This window comes from Babylonia areolata, chromosome 7, assembly GCF_041734735.1.
Source record: "Babylonia areolata isolate BAREFJ2019XMU chromosome 7, ASM4173473v1, whole genome shotgun sequence".
NCBI classification, from domain to species: domain Eukaryota; kingdom Metazoa; phylum Mollusca; class Gastropoda; order Neogastropoda; family Buccinidae; genus Babylonia; species Babylonia areolata.
Window position 1 is genome coordinate 21852265 of NC_134882.1, and position 15000 is coordinate 21867264.

Genomic DNA, 15000 nt, shown 5'->3' on the forward strand with positions numbered 1-15000 from the left:
TGAGGATGAGGATGATGATAATGAGGATGGTGAGGATGAAGAAGAAGAAGACATTATGTCCTCTTCCCATTCCTGCGGCCCTGTCTCCAGATTTGACATTCAATCTCAACGTCAGTCTAGGGATTGCTGTTTTCCATGTGTATTAGGGCTTTCTGCACAAGTTGTTCGTATTATACGAGGGCAGATCAGAAAGTTATCTGCCCAGCCCAGAAGCACTGGCACCAACTTACAACATGAGCACAACTATAAACTAGAATCTCTTCAAAGACTATTCACAAAGGTACAAGTGTCTATCCATATTTGTTTGCATGTGAGGGTCTTTAAAAGTTGCCAGGGCAGTGAAAAGCAGAAATGGACAAAAAGCCCGTGCGGTAATCAAGTATTTGCATAAAAAGGGCATGACGTCCAAGACCATCGATGCAGACCTGCTTAAGATACATGGTGATGACTCCCCCTTCTTGTTCAAGTATCAAGAAGTGGGCTGCTGGCTTCAGTCGGGGCAGGGAGGGCACAGACGATTACACACGGTCCGGTCGCCCAAGTTCTCAACCATTGGTCTCAGATGACAGGTATTTGTCTGTTGCACAAGCAGCCAGCACTGTGGGCATCAGCTATAGTTCAGTGCAGACCGTTTTGACTGACATCTTGGAAATGAGTAAGCTATCTGCAAGATGGGTGCCCAGAATTCTGACGCCAGATCAGAAGTTGACCAGACTTGAAACTTCAAGGGATCTTCTGGCTCATTTCCAGGCCAACCAAGCTAATTTCGTTCGGAGAATTGTCACCAAAGATGAAAGGTGAGTTCACCACTTTCAGCCTGAATTAAGAAAGCAAAGCAAGCAATGGAAGCACCTTGGTTCTCCCCCTCCCAAAAATTTCAAACGGGTGACATCTGTTGGAAGGTCATGGCTTCTGTTTTCTGGGACTGCAAGGTAATCATGATGACTGACTACCTGCAACAGGGTCACACCATCACAGGAGACGACTATGCCTCAGAACTGCACCAACTTAAAGAAGACATCACAGAAAAACGATGAAAGCTCCGAGCAGGGGTCGTTTTGCTGCAGGACAATGCACCAGTTCACACTGCACAAGTGGCAGTGGCTGAGACTGCCAGCTGTGGGTTTCGACTTTTGCTCCATTCCTCCTTACTCCCCAGGCCTGGCTCCATCGGACTTCTTCCTGTTCCCCGAATGAAATCCCATCTTCGTAGGCGCCGTTTGGGGAGTGATGATGACGTCATTCATGCCGTTGAGGCATTTTTGGAGGTGCAGGATGTGACCTTCTTCCACGCAGGGACAGCAATGCTTGGACACCGCTGGACAAAGTGCACGCAGTCAGGGGAGACTATTTTGAAAAGTAGGAAAGAGACAAGTATCTCCAGCCAAGCTTTCTTCGCGAGGCTGAGAACTAACTGATTACCTCGTAAGGCAACAGCGACACATTCAAGAATCCCCGAAACTAACTCAAGGCGGAACAGGCATTCACAGCGTCACCCGACACAGGAAATGATGAGAACAATGACAGATAATCATCAACTGCAAATGCCTCCACTGTGCAGTACATACTTCATTTAAAATGTTTTGAGGACTGACAAAAGGAAAATGTTATCGCATTACATCCAAACTTTCACTGAAACTGTCCAGATACCCAGATCGATACTTCATGAAACTAGAAATAAAAGCCGTCTAAATCACAGCAATTGAACTGTTGCCTTAGTTGTCTGTATCTATCTGTCACAGATACGTTTATTCATCGGGGTGTATTCGGTGTTCGTGGAGGACTGGCTGTTACCTTTCCCACGGGACCAGATGCTGTTTATCCGCTTGGAGGACGTGCAGAGTGGTGCTGACACTGTGCCCGCCGTCTTCAGGTTCCTGAGACTTGGTAAGATGTGTGCACGTGTGTTCATCAACATAAGGTGTGTGCACGTGTGTTCATCAACATAAGATGTGTGCACGTGTGTTCATCAACATAAGGTGTGTGCACGTGTGTTCATCAACATAAGATGTGTGCACGTGTGTTCATCAACATAAGGTATGTGCACGTATGTTCATCAACATAAGATGTGTGCACGTGTGTTCAACATAAGGTGTGTGTACGTGTGTTCATCAACATAAGGTGTGTGCACGTATTCATCAACATAAGGTGTGTGCGCGTGTGTCATCAAAATAAGATGTGTGCACGTGTGTTCATCAAAATAAGATGCGTGCATGTGTGTTCATTTATATAACATATAACCTCCCTCCACAATTGTTTATTGCTGGAGTAAGTCCTCCAGGGTGAGTGATGACAATGCAGAGGTGAGTGATGACGATGCAGAGGTGAGTGATGATGATACAGAGGTGAGTGATGACAATGCAGAGGTGAGTGATGACAATGCAGAGGTGAGTGATGACGATGCAGAGGTGAGTGATGACGATGCAGAGGTGAGTGATGACAATGCAGAGGTGAGTGATGACAATGCAGAGGTGAGTGATGACGATGCAGAGGTGAGTGATGACAATGCAGAGGTGAGTGATGACAATGCAGAGGTGAGTGATGATGATGCAGACTGGAGTTGAAGTCTCCCAACAACAACAACAACAGCAACAAGAACAACGAAAACATCAAGAACAACAACATGTTTACTGTGTTCAAACATCTAACTTGACTTACAAAGTTATCAACACTTTCTTCTGTCTTCTATACAGGTGCACGCACTTTCATTGTTTCAGAGATGCCAGACAGCACCACCATGCAACAGATATTGACCCAGGGATTGAGGAACACGGCCAGGATTTTCATCGGCCCCATGTGGAACGAGACACGGAGACTGCTGGACGACTTCTATCGTCCCTTCAACGCCCGTCTGGCCCACATTTTACAGGACTGCAGATTCACTTGGGAAGATGTGTAGCAGTTTAACGCACTTTTAATGCACACTTGGCAAGCACGTAGATGTGTTTTTAAAAAAAATTTTTTTTTTAATTTGGGGTTTCTTATTGTTGCCTGTTTCTTTATTTATTGTTAGCATGCAATGTGAACACTATGCATCATGGTATAAAGCATTCACACTTTTAATAAGCTTTACCGTTAATGAAAAAGTAATAAAGTACTAGAATGTCTGTACATATGTTGACCTGAGAGATCGGAAAAATCTCCACCCCTTTACCCACCAGACTACGAAAACGAGATTCGAACACGGAACCCTCAGATTGAAATTCCAGCGCTTCAACCACTCGCCTATTGCATCAGTCAGTACAGTCACCAGTTCCTACACCGTGGAACCTTTCTGGCCTTGAGAAGATTCACAGCCCCCCTCCCCTCCCCCATGCCCCCCCCCCCTCCCCCCCCCCCCCCCCCCTTCCCCCCGCCCTGGTCTGCCTTCTTCGTCTGATTCGTCTGACACAGGCATGTTGGAAATTTCGCTGTACAGACACAAGTCCTTTGCTTTTCGAACATTTGCACACTGTGGCACTTGGTTTTGGAAATCTCTACCACCAAATCTCTACCTCTCAAGGCCTGACTAAGCGCGTTGGGTTATGCTGCTGGTCAGGCATCTGCTTGGCAGATGTGGTGTAGCGTATATGGATTTGTCCGAACGCAGTGACGCCTCCTTGAGCTACTGATACTGATACTGATACTCTACCACAAAATAACGGACACTGCTCCGCTGTAAAATATGTCAAGTCTAATCTAAAAACAAAGTGAAAATAAACTGTTGATCCACCCCCTCCACCCCAACCGTCTGTGTGTGTGTGTGTGTGTGTGTGTGTGTGTGTGTGTGTGTGTGTGTGTGTACGATTCGTAAGTGATGTTACACATATCCCTTGCTACTGGTACCATGCTACTGGTACCATGTAACCCAGTACTACCTGCTGCATGTGAAGTCTCCCAACGACGGACCAGGCGGAGGAGGAAACCTTTCCCAACGGCTGTGAAGGCGGAAGAGGATGACGAAAGGGCAGGGGGAGCTCTTATCCTTGGCTGGAAGTCCTCCTAGGAGACGGAACTCCGAAGAAAAAACCTGCACCTGCCGAGGTCGTCCTACACGTGGCAGTACCTGCACCTGTGGGACTGTGAGCGTCGGTAGGCGAGATAGTGGGGAAGGGACTGCACAACTCCTCCTCACTAAAAAAAGTCACCTGTGCTGGTCAGGCAACCAGGCTAATGTCGGAACGACGAGCTAGCCCTTCAACACCCAGCTTTCCCAAGCCCTGCGGCGATGGAGAAATGGTAACGGGTACAGGCAGAGGATGCTGCTGGCAGTTCCTAGTCACGACTCTGCACGCAGGCGGCTGTGGGATGATGGTCGTCCGCCGTAGACTGGGGCAAAGGCGGCGCCCGTATCCTCCCACAGTGTCAGAGCAGCCCTTTTTAGGGACAGCACTGCTCTCCCCACATGGGGAAGGGGAGATAAAAGGATCCCCAAACAAAACCTGCTTCATCTAGTATCTAGTAGGAAACCGCACCTACTTGGACATCCAACAATAGTGGTCGAAAACAACAGAACAAAAGAACCAGGAGTCATGCCCTGACTCTGGGTGCCTGGAATGTACGCACCCTCTTGGACAGAGACGACAGACCAGAAAGACGCACAGCGCTCATTGTTAGAATGCTTGATCGCTACCAGGTGGACATAATAGCCCTGAGCGAAACCAGGTTTGCGGGTGAAACCCAGCTGGAGGAAGATGGAGGGGGCTACACCTTCTACTGCATTGGGAAGCCAGATGGCACCCCAAGAACCTCAGGCGTGGGCTTTGCCATAAAAACCAAACTTGCATGACAGCTTGACAGCCTTCCACGTGGGATAAACGACAGGCTGATGACCCTGCGTCTGAAGCTGTTCAAGGATCGCTTCGCCACAGTCATCAGCTGCTATGCCCCGACTATGACAAACCCTGATGACATCAAAGAAGCCTTCCACGAGAAGCTCAGCCACACCATTTTAGCAGTAGACAGAAAGGACAGGCTGATCATCCTTGGGGATTTCAATGCCCCCGTCGGCGTGGACTTCTCCTCGTGGCCAAAAGTCCTAGGACAGCACAGCACTGGCAAGTGCAACTCCAACGGACTGCTTTTGCTCTCGCTCTGTACGCAGCATGGACTGACCGTAACCAATACCCTCTTCCAACAAGCGGACAAGTACAAGAACACATGGATGCATCCCCGCTCCAAACAATGGCACATGCTGGACTATGTGATTGCCCGGCAGAGGGACAGAGGTGCTGTTTCCATTACACGCTGCATGAGAGGAGCAGTCTGTTGGTCGGACCATCGCCTGGTGCGCAGCAAGATGAACATCAGACTTGCACGCAAGCTCCAACCAGCCAGGCAGAAACCCCCTAGGAAGCTGAACATCCACCGCCTCCCTATCACCATGGACGTGCTGCAGCAGCATATCCAAGTAATTCTCCAAGAAATTCCTGCATCGACTGATGTAGAGGTATGGAGCACCTTTAGAGATGCTGTGTACACACCAGCAGCTGACACACTCGGCTTTGTACAGAGGAGCCACAAAGACTGGTTTGACGAGAACGACTCTGGAATCTCCAAGCTCCTGAACACACTGCATATACGGCATCAGGATCACATTTCCGATAAAGACTGCCAGAGGAAGGAGAACCAGTTCTTGCAAACCAAGCAACTCGTACAGAAGAGGCTGCGTGAGATGAAGAACACCTGGTGGCATAGAAAGTCTGAAGTCGCATGTACTGTCTTAGAAAAATGAAATCTTTTAATGTATGCAAGCAGATGCTCCAAATGTTTTACACATCTGTTGTCTGTAGTGTTTTAACATACGGAGCCGTGTGCTGGGGGGGAAACCTGACCAAACATGACAAAGACAGGTTGGAAAAAGTCATTAGGAAAGCGGGTGGGGTGGTGGGCATAAGACAAGACACCTTTAGCGACATGCACAATAGAAAACTGACTGACAGACTAATAACAATTTTGACCGACGTAAGACACCCACTACATGATGACATTAATAGCAGAAGGTCAGACATAAGTGGTAGGTTTAGAGCTCCACGCGCAAGAACATCTCGATACATTAATTCATTTATTCCTACAGCCATTCGCGCACACAATCAAAACATCCAATACACTAAGTGAACCCTCCCACCCCCCAAGCCCCCTCGCCACAGCAACACCTGAACTTCACCAGCAGACGAGTGTATGGGAGCAGACATTATGCGTGCATGTGGGACTGAGCGGGTGAGCACGGGCAAGCAAGCATTTGTGTGTGTGTGTGATCGGAAGTGATTTTTAAATATTTTCTTATTTTACTTGGATTTCATGTATCTTAATGTTAATGTTCTAATCTTATTGGCGTGACATATGTTATGTGCATGCATACGTTGTTTGTGTGTGTGTGAGTGTGTGTGTGTGTGTGTGTGTGTGTGTGTGTGTGTGTGTGCATTTTACTTATATATACGATTTATTCCCTTGATGTTTTTATTTATGTATTGTTGTACAATACCTTATGGTCTTAACGTGTGTGTGTGTGTGTGTGTGTGTGTGTGTGTGTGTGTGTGTGTGCATGTGTGTGTATGTGTGTGTGGGTGTGTGGGTGTGTGTGCGTGCGTGCGCGCATGTCATTTTTAGTAATCTTATACCCTTTTTTGTTGTTGGATGTTTTCATTTGTTAATATTGTTGTGCAATACCCTATTGTCTTAACATGAGTATGTGTGTGTGGGGAGTGGGGGGGTTAGTATATCGTCAGCTATTGGGAATTCTTATTTGACTAGTTTTAATCTCTTCTTATGTTGCGCATGATTTTATGCCAGTGTTTACAATGAGCCTGTGATTGCACAACTTAATTTCCATGTGGATTAATAAAGTGTTTTTGATTGATTGATTGATTGATCTTCAGTCCGCTGCTGATGCTCACGACATGAAGACCTTCCATGATGGTCTCCGAGCTGTGTATGGGCCGAGAGTCACACGATCAACCCCTGTCCGAGCCTCGGACCAGACCACCCTCCTGACAGACAAGAAAGACATCCTTGCCCGCTGGGCAGAGCACTTCAACACCCTCCTCAACAGGGACTCATCCGTACCTGACGAGGCAATTGCAGCCCTCCCACAGCTACCAGTCAATGACTCGCTAGCTGCCCCTCCCACCAAGGTCAAGACCCAGAAGGCCCTGAAGCTGACAACGTCAGGAAAAGCACCAGGAGCGGATGGAATCCAGGCTGACATCTACAAGTATGGAGGCGAGGTGCTGACAGACAAGCTGACTGCCCTGTTCCAGTCTATCTAGGAGAGAGGGGAGGTCCCACAGGATTTCAAGGATGCTTCAATTGTCCACATTTACAAACGGAAGGGAGACAAAACATCCTGCGATAACCACCGTGGAATCTCTCTCCTCTGCATCGCCGGCAAGATCTTCGCCCGCATCATACTGAACAGACTGGTTGACCATGTCTCCAACACAGTCATCCCTGAAGCACAGTGCGGCTTCCGCTCAGGCAGGGGAACATGTGACATGGTGTTTGCCGTACGCCAGATGCAAGAGAAGTGCCGTGAGCAGAACAAGGAGCTCCACATGGTCTTTGTAGACCTGACTAAGGCCTTTGACACGGTGAACCGCCATGGTATGTGGAATATCCTCCTAAAGTTCGGCTGCCCAGAGAACCTAATCCAGCTGATTGCGTCTGTCCACGATGGCATGCAGGCGAGAGTACAGGAAAATACTGACATGTCGGATCCGTTCACTGTGGTAAATGGAGTGAAGTAGGGCTGCGTCTTGGCACCCACACTGTTCTTCATTCTCTTCTCTGCCATGCTGATTGATGCCTTCCAAGACTGACCGGGGCATCTACATTCAGTTTCGCACAGATGGCAAACTTTTCAACTTGCGGCGACTCCATGCCAGGTCCAGGGTGTTTGAGGCACTGATGAGAGAGTTCCTCTTCGCTGATGACTGCGCGCTTGCTGCACACACCCATGAGGACATGCAGTTCATTATGGACAGGTTCTCAACCTCCTGCCGGCGCTTTAGACTCTCCATCAGCCTCAGCAAGACCGAGTCCATGTACCAACCAGCTAGCTCACAGAACGCCAGTGCCTCCCCCCACCTGCAGTCAAGATCAATGACACAGAGATCAAGTCAGTCGACAAGTTTTGCTACCTGGGCAGCACCCTGTGCAGCAACGGAGCCCTCGATGCAGAAGTGACGCTGCGCATCGCCAAGGCCAGCTCAGCCTTTGGCAGACTCAACAACAGGCTGTGGAACAACAAAGGCATCAGGCTCAGCACCAAGATGAAAACCTACAGAGCTGTTGTGCTGACCACCTTGTTGTACTGCTGTGAAACATGGACGATGTATCGTCATCACATTCAACAACTTGAACAGTTTTCACCAGAGATGCCTACGAAGGATCCTCGGCATAAAGTGGCAAGACAGGGTCTCCAACCTCCAGGTCCTAGAGAGGAGCGGCCTGCCCAGCATCGAAAGCCTGCTGATCCAGTGCCAGCTACGCTGGACAGGACACGTTGTCAGCATGAAAGACAGCAGGATCCCGAAGATGCTTTTGTATGGCCAGCTGAAGGAAGGCCACCGTGAACTTGGAAGACCCTGCAAGCGCTTCAAGGACACCTTGAAGACAAAGCCTGTGACATAGACATCGTTTCCTGGGAAACTGATGCCCTTGACCGCTGTCGCTGGAGGATGCTGTGCTCTAGTGGCATAAAGACGTTTAAAAACAATAGAACGCTGGCCATTAAGGAGAAGCGTGAGCGAAGGAAGCAGGGCTCAACTTCTGGAGACGTGTTCCCTTGCAACACCTGTGGGAAGTGCGGCGCATCCAGAATCGGCCTCTTCTCCCACATGAGGACACACACCGACAGATAAGCCTGCCTGCCTACTCATCCGTCGGACCGACGGGAGACTCCATCATCATAATCATCATCATCATCATCATCATCATCATCATCATCATCATCATCAGAACACGAGTTTGTGTCTTAAGTGTACTTACAGCCACACGGTAAGAGCTAATCTTATGATTAATAATAATAATAATAATAATTATTATTATTATTATTATTATTATTATTATTATTATTATCATCATCATCATCATCATATGTTATTATTATGATGACAATTAGCTGTTATGTATGACATTGTTCTTTATAGATGACAAATACTTTGTTTTGTGGCCATCGTACATGTTCATGTGTTTTTGTTTTTTGTTTTTTCCCAGTTCATTGTTCAATTTATATGCCCTTCTTTCAGTTGATTGTTCCATTTATCTGCCCTTTTTTCAGTTGATTGTTACATTTATCTGCTCTTTTTTCAGTTCATTGTTCCATTCATCTGCTCTTTTTTCAGTTCATTTTTTCAGGGTCGAGTTATATCTTTATAAAACCCAGAACCACGATCGTAGATCGTCTGTCTTGTTTAGACAAATCAATGAATAAGTCTACGTCTCCTTCCCCACTGTCTGAAGCACATGGCAGTCTATACCTCCTTCCCCACTGTCTGAAGCAGTCTATATCTCCTCCCCCACTGTCTGAAGCACAGTCTATATCTCCTTCCCCACTGTCTGAAGCAGTCTATATCTCCTTCCCCACTGTCTGAAGCACAGTCTATATCTCCTTCCCCACTGTCTGAAGCACAGTCTATATCTCCTCCTCCACTGTCTGAAGCAGTCTATATCTCCTCCCCCACTGTCTGAAGCACAGTCTATATCTCCTTTACCACTGTTTGAAGCACATGACAGTCTATATCTCCTTCCCCATTGTCTGAAGCACAGTCTATATCTCCTCCCCCACTGTCTGAAGCACAGTCTATATCTCCTTCCCCACTGTCTGAAGCACATGACAGTCTATATCTCCTTCCCCACTGTCTGAAGCACAGTCTATATCTCCTCCCCCACTGTCTGAAGCACAGTCTATATCTCCTTCCCCACTGTCTGAAGCACATGGCAGTCTATACCTCCTTCCCTACTGTCTGAAGCACAGTCTATATCTCCTTCCCCACTGTCTGAAGCACAGTCTATATCTCCTCCCCCACTGTCTGAAACACAGTCTATATCTCCTCCCCCACTGTCTGAAGCACAGTCTATATCACCTTCCTCACTGTCTGAAGCACAGTCTATATCTCCTCCCCCACTGTCTGAAGCACAGTCTATATCTCCTTCCCCACTGTCTGAAGCACAGTCTATATCTCCTCCCCCACTGTCTGAAGCACAGTCTATACCTCCTTCCCCACTGTCTGAAGCAGTCTATATCTCCTCCCCCACTGTCTGAAGCACAGTCTATATCACCTTCCTCACTGTCTGAAGCACAGTCTATATCTCCTCCCCCACTGTCTGAAGCACAGTCTATATCACCTTCCTCACTGTCTGAAGCACAGTCTATGTCTCCTTCACCACTGTCTGAAGCACAATCTATATCACCTTCCTCACTGTCTGAAGCACAGTCTATATCTCCTTCCCCACTGTCTGAAGCACAGTCTATATCACCTTCCTCACTGTCTGAAGGACAGTCTATATCACCTTCCCCACTGTCTGAAGCACAGTCTATATCTTCTCCCCACTGTCTGAAGCACAGTCTATATCACCTTCCCCACTGTCTCAAGCACAGTCTATATCTCCTTCCCCACTGTCTGAAGCACAGTCTATATCTTCTCCCCCACTGTCTGAAGCACAGACTATATCACCTTCCCTACTGTCTGAAGCACAGCCTATATCACCTTCCCCACTGTCTGAAGCACAGTCTATATCTCCTTCCCCACTGTCTGAAGCACAGTCTATATCTCCTTCCCCACTGTCTGAAGCACAGTCTATATCTTCTCCCCCACTGTCTGAAGCACAGTCTATATCTCCTTCCCCACTGTCTGAAGCACAGTCTATATCTCCTTCCCCACTGTCTGAAGCACATAACAGTCTATATCACCTTCCCCACTGTCTGAAGCACAGTCTATATCACCTTCCCCACTGTCTGAAGCACAGTCTATATCACCTTCCTCACTGTCTGAAGCACAGTCTATATCTCCTCCCCCACTGTCTGAAGCACAGTCTATATCACCTTCCCCACTGTCTGAAGCACAGTCTATATCACCTTCCCCACTGTCTGAAGCACAGTCTATATCTTCTCCCCACTGTCTGAAGCACAGTCTATATCTCCTCCCCCACTGTCTGAGGCACAGTCTATATCACCTTCCCCACTGTCTGAAGCACAGTCTATGTCTCCTTCACCACTGTCTGAAGCACAGTCTATATCACCTTCCCCACTGTCTGAAGCACAGTCTATGTCTCCTTCACCACTATTTAAAGCACATTGCAAAATAGAAACAGTAGGCAAGGAGACGCGGACCGCCAGTGACGATCTGTAAGATTTAATACTTTGTGCCATATTGTCAACGGCCATATCACGTTGAAAACAACGGTTCTCGTCTGATCACCGAAGTTAAGCAACGTCGGGTACGGTTAGTACTTGGATGGGTGACCGCCTGGGAACACCGGGTGCTGTGGACATTCTTTTTAAATTAACTCTCCCTAACCCTTCGTTTCTTCTATTTTATTCGCTTTTTCCATCATCATCATCATCATCTTCTTCTTCTTCTTCTTAGTAGTAGTAGTAGTAGTAGTAGTAGTAGTGTTGTTGTTGTTGCTGCTGCTGCTGCTATTGCTGTTGTTTTTGTTGTTGTTGCTGCTGTTTTTAATTTATTTTAATTGTTGTTGTTGTTGATGTTGTTGTTGTTGTCGTCGTCATTCTTATTATTGTTATTGTTATTATTATCATTATAATCATTAATTTACTATTATTCAGAGCTCACAGTGACTTGTTATCATGTCTTACTGCATATTTTCTTTTCACTGACTTGTCCAGGAATGCTCTGCTGAGTGGGCATCGTATTCATCTGCCTTTCTTAAATTTATTTTTGTAATTTTTTTTAAAGAAATGAAGTAGATGTGTGCATGAATATCTCTTTGTGAGGTGCTAGAAGTCACGTTATTTGGTCTGGGTTTACAAAGAAATAACGAGAGAATTTGAAAATCTCTAAGGTGAAGATGTTTAAAAGTCGGCCAACAGTAAAATTGTGTTCATGGGTAGCATGCTACTGTCACTGAAAGGCATGCGTGTGATGGAACATGAAATCAGCAGGAATCCTTGTTCATTCTTTTGATCTTTGAAAGGTGAATATAGTAGACATCATATACCCGAAAGTCTCTGCCCTGTAAGAATGATGGGTGAGGTGAAGACGGCTATTACTCAGGGGAAAAAACTGCTTCAAAAGTATTTGAGAAGAGTTATGTCTCTTTGACCTGTTGGTTCGCTCGGTCTCGCAGTTTCGATACTGTTGAGTCTCGTCGGACATAAATTTACGTGTCTCTCTGTCTGTCTCTCTGTCTGTCTGACTAGCTCTCTGCCTTTCCTGTGCATGGACACGGGAAGAAGACATAGACTGTGTGGTGAACTGAGGAGATGCCTGGGAGATGTCTGGGCCATATCCACAATAATTCCCCTCAAAACGGACTGAGTGGCGTTCACAACAAGGCGTGGACATTCACTCTGCCACACACATGGAGGAATGGAGGGGAAGAAATATGGATATTTCCGCTTTATGTTGTGTGTTTGCTGATTGTATTATTTTGTCGAAAGACGAGACACAAACGGAAAAGGCGATCGCTGTTCACGATATGCTTCATGATCATATAATTTTCTGTCAGTTGACGCCAACGGCCATACCACGTTGAAAACACCGGTTCTCGTCTGATCACCGAAATTAAGCAACGTCGGGCCCGGTTAATACTTGGATGGGTGACCGCCTGGGAACACCGGGTGCTGTTGGCAGTCTTTTTCCATTTTTACTCTCCCTACCCTTCGTTTCTTCTATTTTATTCGCTTTTTTCATCTTCGTCTTATTATCTTCTTTTTTTCTGTTTGAGGACGCTGTCACTAGCTTCATCCCAAATAGCTGAAGCGGAATTAATATGTGAGTCATGTAGGCATAGAAGAATAAGTTCCGAAATGCAGATTCAAGAAATGTTTCACTTTAGACAGCTGGTATATTTATGGGCACAACGCCATAATAGTGATCTGACCAGAATATAGGTTATTATCTGATGTAACATCAGTCATTTTGTGACGATCTATTTCCTCAATTATTTCATTGTAAATATGAAAAGATGTAGGATTTGACGAAAAATTGAGGCGTTTTTGTCTTGTAGTTATGATTGAATAGCTCAAATAAATTGAGGCGTTTTTGTCTTGTGGTAATGATTGAATAGCTCAAATTACAAAGACAAGTGTAAATGTTTAATTCAAGACAGCTATTGCATTGATGGATACTTTGCATCACAGATCTGTAACACAGTTATCAGCGCATACACTGTGACACATTACACGGTGATGTGTGTGGTTCAGAAAACTATCAATGAGATATGCTTTGTGACACAGATTACACGGTGATGTGTGTGTTTCAGAAAACTATCAGTGAGATATGCTTTGTGACACAGATTACACGGTGATGTGTGTGTTTCAGAAAACTATCAGTGAGATATGCTTTGTGACACAGATTACACGGTGATGTGTGTTTCAGAAAACGATCAATGAGATATGCTTTGTGACACACATTACACGGTGATGTGTGTTTCAGAAAACTATCAGTGAGATATGCTTTGTGACACAGATTACACGGTGATGTGTGTTTCAGAAAACGATCAATGAGATATGCTTTGTGACACAGATTACACGGTGTTGTGTGTGTTTCAGGAAACTATCAATGAGATATGCTTTGTGACACATTACACGGTGATGTGTGTGTTTCAGAAAACTGTCAGTTAGATATGTTTTGCGACACAGATTAGAGATCCTAGAGACAACACAGATGTGGGTGAAATATTATACGTTTATTACGGATATTTCACAAGATGAATCACACGAAATGGGCAAGTACTTTACAACTACAATCACATGTTCAAACGTGTACGGGACTTCGACAGCTACCATTTGAAACTATCCAATACAAATTACGTGGAAATATTAGTGAGAATTAGACAGCTATCAACATGGTAGATTGCAATACAAATAACAGGAATATTTGTGAGATTTCGACAGTAACCAACTGGTAGTGTGCAACACAAATTATACAGAAATATGAACGAGATTAGGAAAGCTATCAACTGATTATTTGCAAAACAAATTACACAGGAACATGAATGTGATTTGGTCAGTTCTGTAGATTTCTACACAAAACGCATTAGCCCAGAATTTTTAGAGAAATGCGTATGCGACTTTGACGACTCAGCTGAAAATATGCAGAAATACGAGTAATGTAGACAAGTTAAAAGCATTGTATTTGACCATTGGTATTTTACAACATAACTATACATACAATGTGAGTCAGATGTGGACAGCTATTAATTGGCATTTTACAACACAGATATGGTGGAGAGAGTTTATTGGCTGTCAGTTGGGGGTACTTTATATTGTCATGAAATATGCAGGAACATGTGTGAGATTTGGACAGTGGTCTCTTTCTTACACAAAGTGCAGAGATATGTGTGTAACAAGTAAGTCACAATCAACTGTTACTTTACAATGCAAAAACACAGATGTTCGTGTGACATCTACACCGCAATCAAAAGACGTTTGGCAACAGATTATTGACAACGTTTGGCATCCGTAACACCTTAGAATGGAAATCCTATTGAAACAGATACTACTGTATCTGCTGTTAACATTATACACGTTTTTACATATTAAATGTACATGTACATTATGTATATACATATATATGATTCGTTAGATAACAATTCTAACATTCTTCATGGAGTATTCACTTAACAATCAGATAAAACAATTTTTTTTTTATAAAGATAAAACCAACATTGCAAGGGATAGCGAGTGCTAGACAAGACACACACACAAGTGACCGAGAAATAATCATCCTGTGTGAGGGGAGTGAGGATTCATGAGCAGAGCCAGGTCATCATCAGTACTCCGGGCAGTGCTGGCAGCAGTGGACGGAGGGTGTAGGGAAGATGGCGACGTTAGCT

The 15000-nt window shown here is 45.5% G+C and overlaps 2 non-coding genes across 2 annotated transcripts; both read left to right on the top strand.

Annotated features, from left to right (window-relative positions):
- Positions 1-11353: 11353 nt before the first annotated feature.
- Positions 11354-11472, top strand: LOC143284379 (5S ribosomal RNA). Its single transcript, XR_013055534.1, has one exon. It is a non-coding gene; the product is annotated as a 5S ribosomal RNA (ribosomal RNA).
- A 1202-nt stretch (positions 11473-12674) lies between these two features.
- On the top strand, positions 12675-12793 carry LOC143284367 (5S ribosomal RNA). The gene has a single exon (XR_013055522.1). It is a non-coding gene; the product is annotated as a 5S ribosomal RNA (ribosomal RNA).
- Positions 12794-15000: the final 2207 nt, after the last annotated feature.